The 19293-nt window shown below is 39.1% G+C and overlaps 1 protein-coding gene across 12 annotated transcripts in view; it reads left to right on the top strand.

The window, feature by feature from the left end:
- The window catches only part of TMCC1 (transmembrane and coiled-coil domain family 1), a 190279-nt gene that overhangs the window by 22232 nt on the left and 148754 nt on the right, over window positions 1–19293 (top strand). For all 12 annotated transcript variants that reach the window (XR_004406397.2, XR_004406394.2, XR_004406393.2 and 9 more), the window contains one exon: window positions 3823–3879. The gene's annotated coding sequence lies outside the window, so the exon portion shown is untranslated. The remainder of the gene's footprint in view (window positions 1–3822; window positions 3880–19293) is intronic.

Below are 19293 nucleotides of genomic sequence, written 5' to 3'. Positions count from 1 at the left end.
GTTGAATGTTTAACTGGTTTGCCCTTGGTCAGAGCTGTAGTGGCAGAGTCAGGAAGTGAGACCAGCATCCATTTACTTCTTCCATTCACTTAGCATTCCCTTATTAAACCAGAGGTTTTTTGGTAGTACATCTCAAGACACACATCCTTCTCATTTAAAAGATTGCCTATATGACATTACTTCTGTGTGCAAGGCTGAGAGAAGTATCTCCATTAGCTACTTAAGGCATCCCATTCATTTTTATTAAATATGTACTGTCACTAGGACTGTAATTTCTAGCTTCTCATCTCTAAACAATTTTATCCTCTTTGTTATTTCATGCCATGACTGCAAATATAAGCCGTTATGTCTGAACCTCCTCTTGTTAACTGTTGTAAATTAGGAATGACTTGTTTGCTAGCAGAAATGAGAGGTAAATCAGTTCTTTTTTCTCTGGAAAATCTAAAAGCACAGCTTGCTTATATTGCTTATATCATTCCTCCCAGCTTGTTTCTTGACTTGAACTAATCATGGAGAAAATGCTGGAGATGGGTATCAGTAATAGGTGGGCAACTCTCTTCCTGTGTGATCCTTTCTAAAATGCAGCTTCTTATGCATCAGAATATGTAAATAGTTTGCCCTGCAGAAGGACATACTGTATTTTTGTGAGAAGTACAATTCCTGCTTCCATTCATTTTAGTAACATCAGAATGCCAGAATGGGTACAGCCAGAATGATCTTTATATGGTCCCTATTATTAGACCAATAGTACAGTTTTACAAGGCAGGCAAGCTTTCAGGAATACAGACTTTTATTGGAGCTGAGGAAAGGTGTTTGTGTCTGAAAGTTGTCCCTCTTCTTGAGGCTAAAAAATGACTTATGGTCTCCCCAGATTGTCAGCTTTTCCCAGTGGTAGAAGTTACTATAATAAAAGGTATTATACCTAACCTACAAATCTTGTATTAAATATTAATCATTTCTGGAGGCAGGGTTCCAAACAGGCTGTATCTACCCAGTCCTCAGACTTTGTTTGCTGCTAAGTAAATGGGCCTAGATAGTATTCAGTGGATTTAATCACATAAGAACCAAGTTTTAGAAGTGCAACCTGCTGTAGTCACAGCCAGCAGTAGCATAAGTGAGCCCCTTTGTGGCAGACATACCCAACTAGAGGAGCTTCACAGTAGTCAGCAGCACAGCATGTCACAGCCTAGTTGGATTTGCTGCGATTCATCAAAACCCAAAAACATTGAGGAATAATAACAGTTTTTCCATTCATTTTGGTAGTTGGGAATATAAAATCTAGGAGGGGAAATGCAGGCAACACCTCTACCGTGTTCTCTGCTCCATCAGTGAGCCCCAGTTGTGGTATTTGTGCTGTTGCTTAGTGCAGGCGTCTGTGGTGGGGAATACTTGTTTCTGATATGAGCTCTGAGGCCTTTTTGGGGTAGCTGTTAGTTAAAGCCAGGTGAATGAATTGGCTGAGAGAATCTGGTGACATCATTAGAAGATCTGCTGGTGAATGCTGAATGTCACTTGAAGTATGACCTGAAAATGGTGAGGAACAACAGTAAAGGGCTTCTTTGGAAGGCTCTGTAACTTTCAGTTGATACCATTCCTTCTCAAAAATTCCAGAAATTTCAGAACCTTCTGCTCTAAGTGTAAGCTTCTGGGTTTTATAGTTTTGCAAACACAAGCATGTTGAAGCTTAATCCTTCAAATTCCTTGAAACTAACAGAAAATCCTGTGAGGAAACTTGATATAGGGAGAGATTAGGTCTTCTGTTTTAAATAATAAATAGGAGAAGTATTGAATGAGATGAGAACATTAATTTCTGTGCAGGGAAGCTCTTAATAGAATTACTGAGTAAATTCTGCATGGAACGCGCAGAGCTCCCCTCGCCAATTTACATCCGTAAAGGCCAGGAAGGGCTATTATATTAGGAGGAAGGGGGAGTATCCCACATAGCATTAAAACTGTTGCCAAAAGGAGTATAAATAACATGTTGCTTATATCAGCTAAATTGTTTTATAGTTTCATGAGGAAGCAAAACCAAAGCATTATGACATTAATCCCACATTTTTGTTTACTGACAGACTTTTCAATATTAAACAGCATATTATGGAGTCAGAACTTGACAGGCTTAATTGTATACTTAAGAGTCAGTCTAACTCACAGTTTGTTCCTTCTGGGATGGCGGCAGTTTGGAATTAAAGATCTCAATGGATTCACTGTAATGTTTCTTTATTTTCTAATTATCTCTGCAATGTTTATGCAGAGTCATTTATATAGTTTTCTAGTCAAGAGAGCCCTGTAATTTGGGAAGAAAGTGGCCATCTTCAGAACGAGTATCACTGTGCCCCATCTCTTGTTTCAGGCACAGTCCTGGATCTGTCAAAACAAATAATGTCGCTTAATGAAACAAGCAAGACCTTATGCCTCTAGGCACCAAAAAACCCCAGCTGCCCAGCCTGTTGTTTTTTCATACCCGCTAATGACAGCACTCAAGAGATTCTTGTTTGCTTCCAAGAGGGAATTAGTAATTGGACAAAGCAAATTTACAGCTCAGAATACCTTGCCAAATACTGTTTTTAAACTGGGGCGAGTTTCATGATGTAGCAAGAAGACATTCAGGGAAATTTGATTTGTTATGATACAGATGGTAGACATCCAACTTCCGTTTAAGAAGCAAGTCTGATTTACACTGTCAAGTAACTTGCAAAGTCAGTTGGAGGTTTGTAAATAGGAGGTTACTACTTCCCATGGCAATTCAAGGAATAACATGCTAATTTGTTTCCTCTACACTGTTACTTTACACTTGCTGCTAACACATCCTAATTATGATAGAGAAACCATAACTGAGTGTGAAAGGGAGCAAATCTGTGAAGAGGAGTTGATAAGAAATTTAGTGTTTGGCTCAAAGTGTTTGAAAATGCTGATGTGGATTTTAAAGTCAGCAGTCCTCAGATTGCAGCTATTTCTCCTGTCAAGTTCACTGGGAGCAATCAGCACCGAGCATATTTGAAGATCCCCCCTGCCAATCCCTGCTTGTTCAGACGTCAAAGATACAAGGCTCAGAAGCTCATGAAGGTTTGACATACATAACATATGCCAAATGGTTAGAGACCAGAGACTGCAGCGGGAGCGCAAATAAGATGGAATAAAAGCAGAATGAAAAGTTCCAGAACTGGCCCTTGTGGCTGACTATAGAACATTGTCCTCTTGAAATTCAGACATTTCTATAGCAGCTTTTAAAATCAAAGAATTTTATTTCTTATTGTTGCTTTCAGTTGCTGTAGAAGATAGCTGTTCATTTGTATAAATTATTCAGTGAAGTGACCTAGGCCTTGCTTTAAAGATGCAGCACAAATGGGATTTGCCTTCAAGTTGCCTATGTTGGTCTGATAAGAAAGGGAAACTGGGTCAGTGGCAGGACCACATCAGCAAGGCAGCTGCATTTGTGCCTACCTATAAACAACACCCAAGTGCAGCTATTCTTAATGGAGGTGTAACCTGGAATCAGATTTACAGAGGAATTTTGAACAGGGATCTGGTGTTACTAATAAAGTTAATTTCAGGTACCGGTTGTATCAACTGATCTGGTTGAAATAAGTAACAATTAGTTCAGGTATTGCTCACTTCCCCTCTGTTGTTTCTGTGAGCCTGTGAGTATGCATATGCAATATGCGTGGGTTTTTTACTAATTCACTCTTCCTGACTTTTTTTCTAGTGTCTTTATTTTTCTTAGTAGTTATTAAGTTATTAGGTCTGCTCACTTTGTGAGGGCTTAATTTGCTCACAATGTGTTATTCTTCCTGCAGTAAGATTAATCATTTTATCTTTTAGGCTACTGGTTTTTAAGAGTCCTGTAGCACAGCAACAGTGAATCAGAATCCTGTTATGGTAAGTACTATACAGAAGTAAAACTGAAACTGTCCATCCCAAGGGAGTTAGGATGTAGTGTAGGTGTGTGTGTGTATATACCTACATGTGCACCTACATATGTGTATATACATACACCTACATACACCTACACCTACCATACATACGTACATATACGTGTAGGTATATGTTTGAGCAAGTGAGAAGATGGAGTTCTGGTAGCTGTAGATGATCATCAAGCTAATCAGGGCTAAGTTACAGTTGATTTGTAAGCTTTGCTGCATTGTTTCAGAAGGACTTGAAAGAAAGAAGACAGTCGTTTTATCCTGGCAAGGATTTCTTCCCCCTTGTAAGGATAGGCTTATAAGCTGGTCACTTGGCATTACCAGCAAGTTGAAGACAGGTTTTTGTTCTCTGATTCCAGCCTGGGAAGGTCGTAGCAAATAGTGGTGATACAGTTCATAGTTTCTGGTGCTGTCCTTTAGCCCCTCTGTGTCTGCAAAACATGTGGCAAAGAGAATAGCTAGGGGCTTTTTATTTCTATCACTTGCACCCATCATTTATGACACCAGTGAAACCAGAAGCTGCTACTTAAAATCCAGGCCTTCACTGTATCAAAGGTATGGATTAGTGGCTAGAAATCAACTGGGAAACACTACAGTTTGTGCTTGGCTAACCACAGAAGCCACAAGAAATCTAATACAGTGCTGAGATGTGCACATTATGTAGAGCAGAATAGGTCAGCAAGTCCCTTCTTTGGAGGGTTGAGTGAATTACCTGGTTAGTGTGGGGGAAGTTCATAGACTGCTCAGTTTAGAACTGTTCCCCTGCTCATCATTCATAATCATTTAGATGAAGCTTTGTGCACAACAGAGACGCTTGGCAGGGGGAGGAAAAAGATCACCACAACCAGTTGTTCAAGTAAGATGATTTTCATATTGTACAACTAGCTACATAGCAACTAAGACTTTTATGTAATTTTCATCTTTGTAACTTTCATAGTCATTGTAATAACAATAGACTTCTCTGCTGGTCCTTAATGGGTTTGTTTACATGCAAACAGCATGAGGTGAGAATCGGTAGGTTTTCAGCTGCCATTTGGGGGCAGAGATTATAATTAAAGCTGTTCTATAAGCCAGCTATTGAACATCATGCTTTATGGGACAATAAAGGCACGTACGCAATCAGTGAGGCATATGCTGAGACCAGGAGTAGCCTTGGGTTTTAGCAATGGCTTCTGTGATCTTCTTGTGGCACCTTCTTCACATCTGCCCTGCTGGCACACTCTGTGCATCCCACGGGAAGCTGAGTGAATGAACCTCTAGCACTGGAGTAAAAGTTCCTTGAGTGATTTGATACCTGCTTCTGCTGAGAAGACTGTGAGGCACAAAGTCTCTATGCTTCTGAACTCTTCTGTCACGCCCTTCCCTCTGCGCTTTTTCGGCTGAGCCTGAATATGAACAAAGGTACATTTAAGAGCAGTTAGAGAATGGTTTGCAGATGCAAACTGCAGCAGCTGGTGTATTTTTATAAGCACCAAGCTGGGAGGCCACATGGTCATTTGGTTAGAATGGAGTCTGAGAATTGGGACAGCTGTATTCTATTTCTGTCTCTCCCATTGAATTGCTCTGTGACTCTTAGTGGTGCATTAAGGCAGAAATCCAACTATAGTTACAATAAAAGTCAGGCTTTTCATAGATGGTAACTGAAATTAGGTAGACCCTTAAATACCTGAGTTTCGTGTTCCCTGTCCACAAATAAGCAATAGTGATACAATACAGTGATTTCTGATGCTTGTGATGTGCTTTGAAAGTCTCAGATATGACAAGAGAAGTCAAAAATGTTGTTAATAGTTGGATTGGGGGGCGGGGTGGGGGGGAGGGAAAGCAATTAGAATTCATCAAGACCAGTGGGCCTGGCATGCAAATTTAAATCAAGAAAAGGGTAAATAGAAAAGTTGTGTTTGATTGGACTCCAGTGAAGCTTTGGTGTGACTGTTCATGATATGAACACTTTTCTTGGTCCATAAACAGTGATGTAACATCCTGTTAAATGAGAAATTTCACAGGATTCTTTCTACAAACCACTGATGACTTTATTAAACAGTTTTCTCCTCCAGGTATCTTTCTTTCCTTGTCTATAGCTGCTACCAGATTTGAAATGTTCTACACTGGCACCTAAATGGTACGATGGAATTCTAGAATGCACTCCTGGAATGGCTGGTGATGGTCTTCATGTCCTTGAATGTAGAGACAGCTGTAATACATCAGTGATTTTTCAACTTGTGGTATGAGACAATACAGGGTTTAGAATGACTTTGAAGGGATGACTTGTTATAATCAGGTCATTAATAAAAGCAGTCCTTTTGTTAATTTTGCTCTATGATGATATCTAGGTCACCTAGAAAATGCTTATAGATCTAGAAACTATAAAAAAGGTAAAGCAACTAGAAAAAGTAAAAAAATATTCTTAGAAGTCCGTTTTAGACCTGCATTTCTATGACTTGGATTGAGAGGCCATCATAGAAGATGTGGAGTTAAAACTTTCATAACACTACATTTATGTAGTTATTATTAAAAAATGTGACCCAACATTTTGACATTTGAAATGGCTCATCAAGAACAAGAAGCTGATAGACTGCTTTTAAAATACTTTCTGGAAGTTCTCAGCAATAATCTGTGATTATTTCTGAGCCTTTGCAGCTCACGTTGAGTAAGGGATGCTCAAGTCTTATTGCATGGAGAAATTACAGAAATGCCAAGGATTGCCTGATAAACAGGTTGTGCCACTGATCACTAACTGTACTTTATAAACATAGTACCTTTGTCATTTGAATAACAAATTATCGCTAGGCCAACACCAGAGTAAATCTTACTGACCTTTTACAACTACTTGTGCTGTTATTGAAAAACAGTAACTCCATCATCATTAGAATCACTTGCAGTTCTGTATGGAGGCAGGTGTTGAGAAAAGCAGCTGCGTAAATACATACTTGCACAGTAAAAAAAGAAGGCATGTAGCAGTTTTCTTTACTTGAAGGTACATAGCATTGTTCAATACAGCCTGTATTGGGGAACTGAAAAAACTGCTAAACTGATCCTGAGTTAATGATACTTACCTCTGTGAGTGTGTTACGTAGTTCAACTGGAACTGGGTTATATTAAGTATTTCACATCTCCAGCTGAAGTTTGCTTCTATCAGTGATTTTTCTTTTGCTCTTTAACATGGTGCTGTGAAAAAATCTGGAGATTTCAACCCAAGCACACTTCCCTGGCCTCAGTTATGTATGCCTTTGTCACCTCTCTGATGGACAGGAGTAATATCTGGTTAAGCATGAGACATTTACAGAATTCTGCAGAATAAAGAGTTCTGAACATCCCTCATCATTTCTGTCTACAAGCACATCATCCCAGGTTCATAATCTGCCAGCTTTTACAATAGTGACAAGGTTGTGTAAGGCTCCTGGGTAAAGACCTTGTGAGGATTAGAGAGAAGATTATCTTGCAGAGAGCTGCTTAAAGGTATTTACATTTTGGATTTCTGTATCCTCTCTGTAGTGTGAGATGGGTGCTTAACTTAGAAAAAAATTATGTGCAGGAGTCCCAGGAAAAAGTGAAATTCTCCACTTAAACTGCTGGACCCCAGTGTTGGTAACAGACAATGTGGATTTTGCCTTCCAGAAGCAAAACTTAACATCCATCTTATTGGGGGTTAGAACCTCTCAACTGCTGTTACCTCAGAGTGTAGACTTTAACTTGATCTTACACAGGGAGTTTCATACAGAATGTATGTAAAATGACATCAAATCAAGAGAGGTGAGTCTTGCAGTTGGCACTGTGTGAGCACTTGGGCTTGGCAGCCTGCTTAGTACTTGTGTTAACTCCAGCACAGCAGTAGATACAGAGGAGCTCTGAACTGTTGGTGAAGTTGGCCTTGACTTAGTAAGTCCTTTTCCTGGATTGTATAAAGAAGCCAGTTTTGCCAGTCAAGCCAAGTGCAATGTGCTCATTCTATAGCAGACTTAGATTGAAAGGTTATTAAGTCCTTTTACCCCCTGGTAGCTGTAGACCACTTAATTACAAGGTCAGTGATGTACAGTAGTAGAGTTTGAGGTAAAACAGTATCTGATTACACAATAAATTATGGCTTACTTGGGCTTCTGTTTCAGAATCCTGAGTACAGGGTGTTATTGTTTTGACCCTCCTGTTACAGTAATTTAGCAGTCTCCAGGACTACAACAGTTCTGTTACCACACATTCTGGTGTTCAGAGTTCTCAACTGCCAGGCAAATTGACGACATAAAAAATTAAAAGCAAATTAATGACCAGGAATTGACAGTTATGTAATAAAATTTTCAAAGGTTTGTCTTTAGCATTTAGACACAAATGAAGTAGCCAGGTTTGCTATAGTCATTGACTTGGGCACTTTTAAAAGTCTTTTGAAGATCTGATAATATTTGTAACAGTGGCAGCCTATATTTGCCAGGTATGTCTGACAACTGTCCCCTCTTTCTGGGTGTGAGAGTGGAAGCAGAGCCCTCCTGTAGCGTGTGAGTCAACTTCAGCCCTTGAAGCAGTACAGATCTAGAATAAGTCTGAGATTTTAGCAGAATTTAGATGCTATCTCCTGGAGACCCAAGTGAAAAGATCAAGTTAAATGAGTGATATTGTATCATCTTATTTGAGATCGCTAGAGGTTGCTAAAGGTCTTTGGTTATTTAATGTTTTTCTGCTTCAGAAAACACATTAATGTCCTTGATCACATCCATGCTTCAAAGGCACTGAGATAAACAAATGACTCATGAAATAGCTGCCTGTTATTTCTGCTGTGATATGGGGGGGGCAATCAAATGAAGTTGATGTCTAGTCTCAAAAGAAAGTTTCTTTATAGTGATGCCAAAAAATAATAGTTTTGTGAAGCTTAGAAGATTGTGGAATAAGTTTCCTTACAGAGAAATTTCACTTAATCTCAGTTCAATGGACGCTATAGCAGTTTGTAAATCCTCTGTTTTAAATTGACACCAGCGGTGTTTGATAGCCCAGCAGAGCCAGATTTCTCCATGTCAAAACTCCTTTGACTTCAGGTTCAAGACTGAATCAGGGTTGGAGTTGAGGCAATAATTTCAATGGAGGTATATCATGGATGAATTTAATTAATCTTTTTTTTTTTTTTTTTTTTTTTTTTAAATAGCATGAGGCTAGAAGTCTAGGTTTGTGTGTGTGTGTGTGTTACTTATGAATAGGAAATAGTTTATTAATTGTTTCTGGTCCAGGCTGGAGTAAATTTTCTATCTGGTAGACAACAGCAACTCCTCTGTTCAGTGGCATTTCTTTCCAGGATTTGGTCTGTAGCAGCTGTGGCTGTGGCAGTCTGACAGAGCTAAAGAGGTACTTTTCAGAGGATTGTACTTTCCAGTGCTGCTATGCTGTTCAGAATCCAGCGAAGCAAGTGGGAGCTGTATCCATTATATCAACTTTAGCCGGTATAAATTAATATTGTCCTTGTATTATTAAATTTTCAGCATCCAGATGATGGTGAAAATTTTCAATCTAGATGGGCTTTTAATTCTTGGGAAGCTGTTCTGGTTTTGATTTGTTTTTTTTTTTTTTTTTGTTTGTTTGTTTGTTTTTCAAATCTCCTCAAAGCAAGGCAAACTATGGGCTGAAACAGAAAGGGTCTTTGACACAGAGTTGCTGTCAGAGGTTGCGTAGCACGTATACCAAGTTGGCTGCATTTTTCTCTTTTAGAAGTAAATACTGGGAATAACCAATGTTAGAATTTAAGTTGAATATCTTTTAGTAATGTTTCTTGGGCTGATTCCTCTCCTTGTCTCTCTTACATCAGGAGAGACACTGGTGCCACACTTGTAAAAAAAAATCAATAAATCAGATCCTCTTTGGAGGCACACAGAGCCTCATGTAGCGGTCCTTCATAAGGACTTATGCAGGAAGTGCTGGTTCTGCCCAGTCTAAAGTCAAGATCAGACCTGTAAGTTAGTTGAAACAAAATTATACCTATTAAAGATGCTGCTATTTGTCCAGCATCATCCAGCAAAGTCTCTTTGCCTGTACTACTATATTGCAGTAAAATAGGAGTAACATCTTTTATTGAAGTAGATAATTTATTTTCAACTCAAGCTTGAGGGTTTACTTCCTGCCTGTAGGATACAGTGGTTGCTTATCTGAAATCTGAGGGAACTACACAATATTAATTCCTAATATCTTGTGAGCATTTGTATGAAGTGAGTTAATTGCTACAAGTCATTAATCAGCCTGGAAAGGAACCTTGTGCTAGTTGCTTTTGCTTTCCCCACTGTTATAATCAGTTTTTTCCTGATTGCCTGATAATTTGGGTTCTCTAGAGTTTCAGCAGCAATAATCTCAGACAGACTTTCATAGAAAACTTAGCTGTTGCAAAGCAAAACAGTACCTGGCAGGATTTAATGCTTTTACAAACCATGACTCGAACAGCCTAGCTTCTAGTCTCTCATCTCAGTGCTTTAGGAGGAACATGTGAACAGATACATGACATTTCCCTGTTTGCTGCTTCCACCAGATGAGAGTAATTCTCTACCTTTCCAGCTGCTCTCATCATTGCAGGCCCACTGACTGGCCTGCCTGTACTCTAACAAGCTGAAAAAGACCACATGAATTCTGGTTTTACTCCTTGAGGATTTGCTTTTATCAACCTCCTCTTGAACTGTGAAGGAGAGAGAATCACCAGACAGGTCAACCTTGATCTTGGTTTCAGTGGGCATCACAGTAATTCCTCAGTGAACGAATAAACTGAGACAAACAGGCAGTACAAGCATCAAATGGTGACCATATTTTCAGCTTGAATAGCTTCCTGGTTGTAAAAACATAATAACTTAGCAGGCTGATGAGGGAACATACAGATCTACAATGTGAAAACAAAACCATGCAAAGGTTATTCTCACGAATTATTCACTTCATAAGAAATGCCTTGTTCTAATTGACTCAACACAGGAGCATGCAGAATGGCCAGCAGGTCATAATCATCAGGCAAGACCATTAAACAGGCATTAAAAACTAATTATTAGGTACATCCAAATAGTAAAAATTAAATCTGAATCAATCTGTAAGCAATTAATAAAATGCAGAATAATTAAAATTGAGGTTAAATGTGAATTTAACCACACCTTACCATTTAAAACATGTTTCTTAGATTACTGTTAAAAGGGCATTCAACCATGCTAAATTCTTAATGAATATATGCAATGTTACATGGTTCTTGTACCAAGAGAAGGATTTAGCAATCCTGGATGTTAAGCCCTAACAAAACTCCTATCTGGCAGAACAGAGTCGAATTGCACCTTCATTCACATGGGCTCAACCTGAGACTTGTAAATGTATATTTACTATTTAGTCACTGAGCACTTAGCACAACATACCGTTCAAAAAGTACTAGCAAAATAAATATATTTAGCATAGTTTTGGGAGTACTAAGCTAGTTCGCAATAATTTACAGTTTATAATTTCAAAATCTCAAAATACTTCCCAAACATGTAATCATACATGGAAGCTAAGGATTAATACTTGGCTCACAAGTGATAGGCCTATTAGTATTTCACAGGGATGTGATTGTAGAGTAAGGATTAGACTCTCAGTACCAATGAAAACAACTGAATTACTTGTTGGTTTTGTGCTAGCGTGGGAGCAGAGTGCACAGATGACTACAAGCAGCTCTACTGGAAAGGCAGTAACTTTTAGGGAAAGGTAGCAAACAGGTAGAAGTAGTAACCTCCAGACATCTGTAAGCATCACATCCACTCAAGCCGAAAGGGTATTTTTCCATTGCCTAAATATAAATAAATAAATCTGTTTCTGATATATGTCTACCTATGAGAGCTCCACCCTTCCTCTCCTATTTTATTCTTCATTGTGCTTTCATATATTAACAGATGTAGTTTTTATTGCTGAGCCTCCAAAGAGGTTTGAGCTAATATTTCTCTGAGTTATTTACATGCATGGGATGAGGTATCTGTATAACTTGAAACTGTAATAAGCTTTTGTAGAAATGCACCTTGTGCCAAGAAAGATATAATAATAGACTTTCTTTTGTTCTTCGTGGGAAATTATTGCTTTTTCCTGCCCTTCTGTATTTCCTGAATCTCAGCAGAGTACACAAGGATGACTGAATTGGTTCTTTCAGATTGGTATCTGTAGAAAGGTTGTTTAACAGTCCACTATACATATTTAGAGATTAAACCAGCAGATCAGTAATATTCTCATCTTCCTGAGAAAACCAGCTTATCATTTTTCTTTAAGCATACTGTTTGATGTTCTGAATGGGACTGGATTTTTACATTTTTTTTTTTTTTTCTCACAGGTTGTTTTCAGATTATATTGAAGCATCAAATATTCCTTTATGTGCAATCTAATGGGAAAAAAACCCAACAAACAGGAATGGAGCACTTTTCAAAAATTTCTGAGTTAGATTTGAACAAAAACAAGTCAGGAACCAGAGCAGAATAGTATGATTGGCATACTGTACCCAGGCTAGATAGCCCTGCTGATCTACTTCTTCCACAGTGGTATTTTTGTGCCATATGAACATATAGGACCATATAAACGTATAGAGCATATTAAACACATAACACGTCTGAGGATGTTTCAAAAGTTCATGAGCAATGAGCCGATGTGGATTCATTTGCAGGTGAACTAGCCAATTGCTAATGGCATCCTTGGGCTGATTAAAGCCTTGCAAAGCCTTGAGGGTGTTTCCTCAAGTATGAAGGTCTGAATCAGTTCTCATCTAGAGATCACCTGGGATTTGTAAGGTAGGTCCTTCATGGACAATGTTTGTAGGCCTGAACTGAGAACTTGACGTGATCGCTTCAGATGGTAGGAAGTCAGTAGAGGCCCTTTTCTCCCAGACTCTGCAAGTTTTCCTTGCTTTCAGGATACTCTCTTAGTGTGGGTCTGCATTTCCACAGAAACCCTTACAAGAGCAGCCTCAACACCACCACTTAAGGTGAACAGACAGACTGGCTGATAGAGATGGACTTTACCTTCCCCTTCCTGCTGTGCTGTGGCCATTTTGTAGTCTGATCTTTTTAGAGGCAGGTGATTCCGGGGCTTTGTGAGGATGCAGGCTACTGTGGGAAGCAAGTATCAGGTTTCTTTTTAGCTTTTTATTCCAGTTGCATGTTCAGCCAAATGCATGGCGGTTTCTTGTTTCTAATCATCAGTTTGTGTGCTTTATTTGACAGATTTTTTTTTTTTTTTTAATTCTCTGTACCGTGCTCTAAGGGTGATATTAAAATGTCAGGCAACAAATTAAACTGATGCTTCCACAGAATTTCTAGAGCTCTGGTTATTGAGAAAGAAGCAGGCAGCATGTAAATTAGTAACAAGTGAAAATGGGAAAGAACATAGCAATAAACCCAGAGCAAAGTTAGGCCCCATTGCTAAAAACTAAGGTTTAGTCTGCTTAAAAATTAAGTTAACATGGTGCTAAGGGAGTATATCCATGTCCCATGGAAAGAATCCCATTAACTTTCATCTGTTGACATCCGTGGAAAAGAAGTGCATTCAAGAGCAAGGATGAAAGGGGTTGGTTTGCCAGTAGTTTCGTTGGATTTTTTACCAGATTTGCCGGTTAGTTTTGCCAGATACTATTTTCAGTATAGTTCCAGATTACCTGAAAGTCTGGCACGTGTTGCTAAGAGAACCTGGATGCCTATTTCTGTGTTGTTACACTAATGCTTTTGTATTAGAAGTGGTCCTGAACTAAAAATCCTAATTTAAACCTGAATTCTGAAGTGTTCACAGTTGATCTCCAGATATTCAGGCTTGCATTCATACTGGGTCTGTGCTTTTTATAGGCTGTTTCTGATCAGTTATTCATTAACAAAAATGCAGGAATCCAGTCTCATCTGAGCTGACCTGAAAACACCTATTAACACAGAAAAGCTTGAGTAATGACTTATTTTTAGCCTCTTGTATTCTGAGCATACCCCCGCCTGTCACAGTTGAAATCCACGTGCTGTTTTCTTCCTTCATTTGATTATCAGTAGTTTTGCTAATTGCACAGGTGCAGTTTTTCCACAGTGGGATGTTACAGCTGTCAGCCAAAGCAAGTATGAATTAGAAAGAACTTCCACTGGATCAGGCTGCTCAAAGGCCAATCCAGCCTGACCTTGGACACCTCCAATGATGGGGCATTCACAACTTCTCTGGAAAATATGCTCCAGTGTCTCACCACTCTCATTGTAAAAAATTTCTTCCTTATGTCCAATCTAAATCTGCTCACTTCCAGTTTAAAACCATTGTCCCCTATCCTGTCACTAGTCACCTTGGTAAAAAGTCTGTTCCATCTTTCTTATAAGCCTGCTTTAACTACTGGAAGGCCACTATAAGGTCTCCCCAGAGCCCTCTCTTCTCCAGGCTGAACAACCCCAGCTCTCTCAGCCTGGCCTCACAGGAGAGGTGCTCCAGCCTTCTGATCATTTTTGTGGCTTCCAGTGGACCTGATCTAACAGGTCCATGTCTGTTTTGTACTGGGGATCCCACAGCTAGATGCAGTACTCCCAGTGGAGTCTAACAAGAGCCAAGTACAGGGGGAGAATCACATCCCTCAGCCTGCTGACAACACTTCTTTTGATGTAGCCCAGAATACAATTGGCTTTCTGGGCTGCAAGTGCATATTGCTGGCTTATGTCCAGTTTTCCATCCACCAGTATCCCTAAGTCCTTCTCTGCAGGGCTGTTCTGAACCCACTCTTCACTCAGCCTTTATTTCCACTTGGGATTGACCCAACCCAAGCGCAGGACCTTGCACTTGGCCTTGTTGAACTTCATGAGGTTCACACAGGCCCACTTGGCAAGCCTGTCAACGTCCTGCTGGATTGCATCCCTTGCCTCTAGAGAACTGACTGCATGACTCAGCTTGGTGTCATCTGCAAACTTGCTGGGGGTGCACTCAATTCCACTACCTGTATCACTGATGAAGATGTTAAATAGTACTGGTCCCAGTACAGACCCCTGAGGGATACCACTCCTTACTGGTTTCCTCGTGGACATTGAGCCATTGACTGTAAGTCTCTGGATGTGGCCATCCAGCCCGTTCCTTATGCATATAACAGTCCATCCATCAAACCCATATGTGTCCAATTTAACAGCAAGAATCTTGTGGGGGACCATATCAAAGGTCTTACAGAAGTCCAGGTAGATGGCCTCCATAGCTCTTACCTGTGCACTGGTGCAGTCACTCCATCATAGAAGGCCACTACGTTAGTCAGGCATGATTTGCCCTTGGTGAAGCCACGTTGACTGTCTCTAATCTACGTAAATCCCCTCCATTCTTTACTTAAGGAGTAATAAGGCTCCTTTATAGGGAACAAACACAGAGGAACAAACACTGTAATGATGAGGCCTTTCTTTCCCCAGAAGGAGAATGTAGAGAAACTGTGGCATTATTCTGTCTAAAGAGCTTTTTCTCACCACTTTAGCCTCCAGTAGAGTCTGTCATTCTTTATTAATAAAGTCTATTATCAGCATGGTTTCTCAGGCTCACAGGCAAAATGAAAAACAATGAGAAATTAATCTAAACCTGACTGAACATAGTAGATTATTGAACTATGTCTGATTTTAATGAGCATTTAAATCTCTGGTATAACACTGTTGGCAACTTCAACGATCAATTCCCCAGCTGTATCAGAAAGCCTCCACCAGTCAGATAAATGAAGAGATTCATAAACTCATGCAGTTCAACATCATATGTCACTGAGTTGACTGGAGTCACACATCTGAGACTGTTGTACCTTCAGCCTATTCATTTAAATCCATTTAGTTTATCTTCTGTGTGAAAACCCTTACATATAAACTGCAAGTCTGGCATGAATCAGACCAGATAAGCATACAAAGTGCTTTTATTAATAATTTTAATTTTATTATTTTTAATGTTAATAATTTTATTATTGTTGCATGCCAATGAGAATTTAAATTTTAAAATTTATCATGCACTTAGTCTTTCCTTAGAACTAACAGAAGTGCAAGATGCAGAATAGGAATTCCAGAAATAAAATATTTCTGTTTTCTCACAACTTTTAACGTTTAATTGTCCCTGAATCCAACCTATGTGGAAGACCTATTTATGGATAAATTCAGCAGGTAGTAGAAACATGAGCTGTGAATTGTTTTCTGCAGCTGAGATGTAAGTTAGCTGCACATGCTTCAACTTTGATTACCCTGTCATCCTTTCTCCAACCTGCCCTATCTGCCTCCAGCATCTGGTGCACTTTGTCATTAAGAAGGACCAAGGAGACCTTGATTTCAATATGTGTCTGAACAGTGACTAGCACAACTGAACCTGGTTATGGCCTTTAGGCTCTGCTGCAGTTATAATTAATGTGATGAAATAGTTAAACTGAACTTAGTGGTGAAATGAATCCCAAAATACAGAATTATTAGCCAAGGGCTAATGGACAACACATTTGTAAGAATGACCACAAAGCCTCTGGTGCTGCAACATTGAGGCAACTTGACAAGCCTGGTTACTGAGTTTTCTTTTTGTGTTAAAACAATGTCCAAAACCAGTGTTTCCTAAGGGTAATTGCCTTTCATTTTAAGTGAAGATTTGCCATATATTAAAAATTGAATTAAATAACGCTTTTTGTGAGATAAAAATTTGAGGACAAATAAAGTTGTATTTATACTTATTGCTACCTGATACAGACCTACATTATGGGGTTGTGTTCTGATCCCTTTGCTCTAATCAGGTGGATTATTCCCAAAATAATGTACTCCTCAATGTGAACAGAAATGGCATAATTTCCCATAGGTGCTTGGCACTAAAATCCCAGGACTGGGACTATGAGCTATATTTGGACCATACTTTTTGTTGTCTGAATTCAGGAAAGTGTTAAGTAATTCACACCATCATAGATTTAGTGCTGCTAGGACACTGAACCCCTTAAAGTCGATGGATAAAAGTAAGTAGGAACTCAGACTCGTATTTTGGATTCTTAGCTGAGATTTCATAGTTCTTCCCTCTTCACTGGAGGTACGGGACATCAGGGTCTGACAGGCTAAGGATGGTCAGAATAACTTCAACGCTGCGTCCTGAAATTAGGCATATGTTTTCCTTAACAACCTAGACTAATAATATATGGAAAGGAAAAGGCTTTTACAGTGTCACTCACTGCTAAATGAGTGAGTGACATTTTACCTACTACTGAGATACAGCCTCTGGGAAAGCAAAAGCTGTACTTTCAAATCTCTTTTTTCCCTCCAAGACAGATACTTTAGCAGTTGCTTACATCAGCAAAGTCAGCTGGTGTGCAGTGAACAGGTTATCCATCCTAATTCTCACAGGCAAGCAACTTCTTTGGAAGCATAGATGGAAACTAAAAAATATATGCTCTGTTTGGCCTGTAAAACAGATCAGAAAAGATATTTAGTCTGTTGGCTTGGGATTCAGGATGTCTTGTGGAAACAGAAAACTAACAAGACGACATGTCTTGCAGATGATCAACATAAATTAGAAAAACACCCTCATTTCTACCCTAAGAACACAGAGGAAGGGGAACAGTTCACATGAATCAGGGTATTGGGCATGATTTACATGCACAGTCTGAACACACAGGTCATACTACTTACAGGGCATTTAATCTGATATCAGCTTTGGTTCTAATGCCAGACTGTTCATAAAATCACAGTTAATGGGATTTGTCCCATCTCACCAACACGCCATGGAAGCAAAGCTTTTGAAATGCATGATGTTTAATTAAGACTGAAAATATGTACTAGGAGAAATATTTTTACTATCACTCTCATTTTCTGTACTTATTCACATCAAATTTTTTCCATGTTGAATGCTATTCCTGCTGTAACCCCAGATGCCCAGTGTCCTACTGCACTGCACAAGATAGTTGGTAGACGTGGAAGCAGCGATACAAATGATGTAGGCTCGGTCCTCTCCTAGCTCTGAAGAGGGAATACATTTTAGCGTTGGCTAGTACAGACTCAAAGAGGCCATGGATGGAGAGCAAAGGAATATGTTTAGACAGACAATCATCTATTGCCCTGGGCTGCATCTATCAGAAAGTGCTGAGCAAAGCCACGAGAATGAAATACAGGAGCCCGAGCACTGTAGGACAGCTGTTGTGAACGGGGCGTCAGTACTGTTACTATTTGTGTGAGTCCAAATATGACTTGAACTTTACCCAGAAAGGATTTACATTCCTCTGTTCTAATGCCAGGTTTTATAAGGCAGCTGCTTAAGTGTGCAAGTGCAAATATGTATGCTCAGCTTTGCCCTGCTGTAAATCTCGAATTTACCCAGGAAACCGATTTCAGTGTGCTTCTGTTTAACGTGTAAATTGGCTAATTGTGTATAACTGAGATTATGTGCCAATATTACCTGTGCAAGCAATAGAGACAATCATAAAAGGTGTTTCTTACTGTATCTCTAGGGTAGCATCTCATTTAATACAATTAAACTATATTTCCAATAGCATGTATGATTGTCTGAGGATCTGGCTAATTGGAATTTCCCATATTTATGCCAGAAGTGGGTTTCTTCTCACTTTTACCCTTTTAAACTACTCTGTTATGAGCTTTATTCATAATTTCATTCAGAACTACTTCTTTCCTTTCATTTAATTTAAAAAAGGTACAAGCTTTTAGGAAAAAAACATTTTTTCTTTGTGACACAGAGCATCTTCATTTGTGTCCTGACCTTTTCTGCCTGTTCTTCTTTGAAGAATCTTGATTCATTTAAAAAATGAAAGCAAAACCAGAAGAAAGCTGCTTGCACATTATTTTACACGTAGGCTGATTTCCAGGCAGTCATTCCCAGATGTGTAATGACTGTTTCATCAGCACACTGTGAGAAACAGAATCATTTATTCAGAGAAGAAGAGCATGTAGCCCAAGGACATGAAGTGCTAGATAAAACCAAATTTTATTCTGTTTTATAAACACTCCTGAATATTCATGACTTTTTTAAAATGGACAAATAAAACCTGAGGGCATAAAATTTGAGCTGAAGGCAGGTGAAGAAATCAAGTAGTAGAAGTCCCTCTACTGCAGTGGACTGAACTGGACTGAAATTGATTTGATTAGCCTGAGAACAGCAAATCATCAAAATGTAGTGATGCTGTTAGTTTCATAATACTAGAGGTGAACCCAGCCTATGGCCTTGAGCATATACTTAAGATTTGAAGGTATTAAAATCCCTTATCAGATATGTCCCTAAAAACATGTAGAGGATATAATTTGTTTCCTCAAGATCAGTCATTATGGCCAGAAGCTGCAGAACACTTTTTTCTTTTGAAAAAGAAAACCAAAATGATTTCCAGGTACAGCAACCACTCATGGCAACAGCTGTGATCTGTTGATAGGGATGGGGTTTGGTTGTCAGAAGATCTTGTACTGTAATTCTGACTTTGCCTTTTTTCCTTATATAATTA

This window comes from Tyto alba, unplaced genomic scaffold, assembly GCF_018691265.1.
Source record: "Tyto alba isolate M040663 unplaced genomic scaffold, T.alba_DEE_v4.0 Super-Scaffold_3, whole genome shotgun sequence".
Classification (NCBI taxonomy): domain Eukaryota; kingdom Metazoa; phylum Chordata; class Aves; order Strigiformes; family Tytonidae; genus Tyto; species Tyto alba.
The sequence above is the reverse complement of the archived record's forward strand: the minus strand, read 5'-3'. Positions and strand labels throughout refer to the sequence as shown.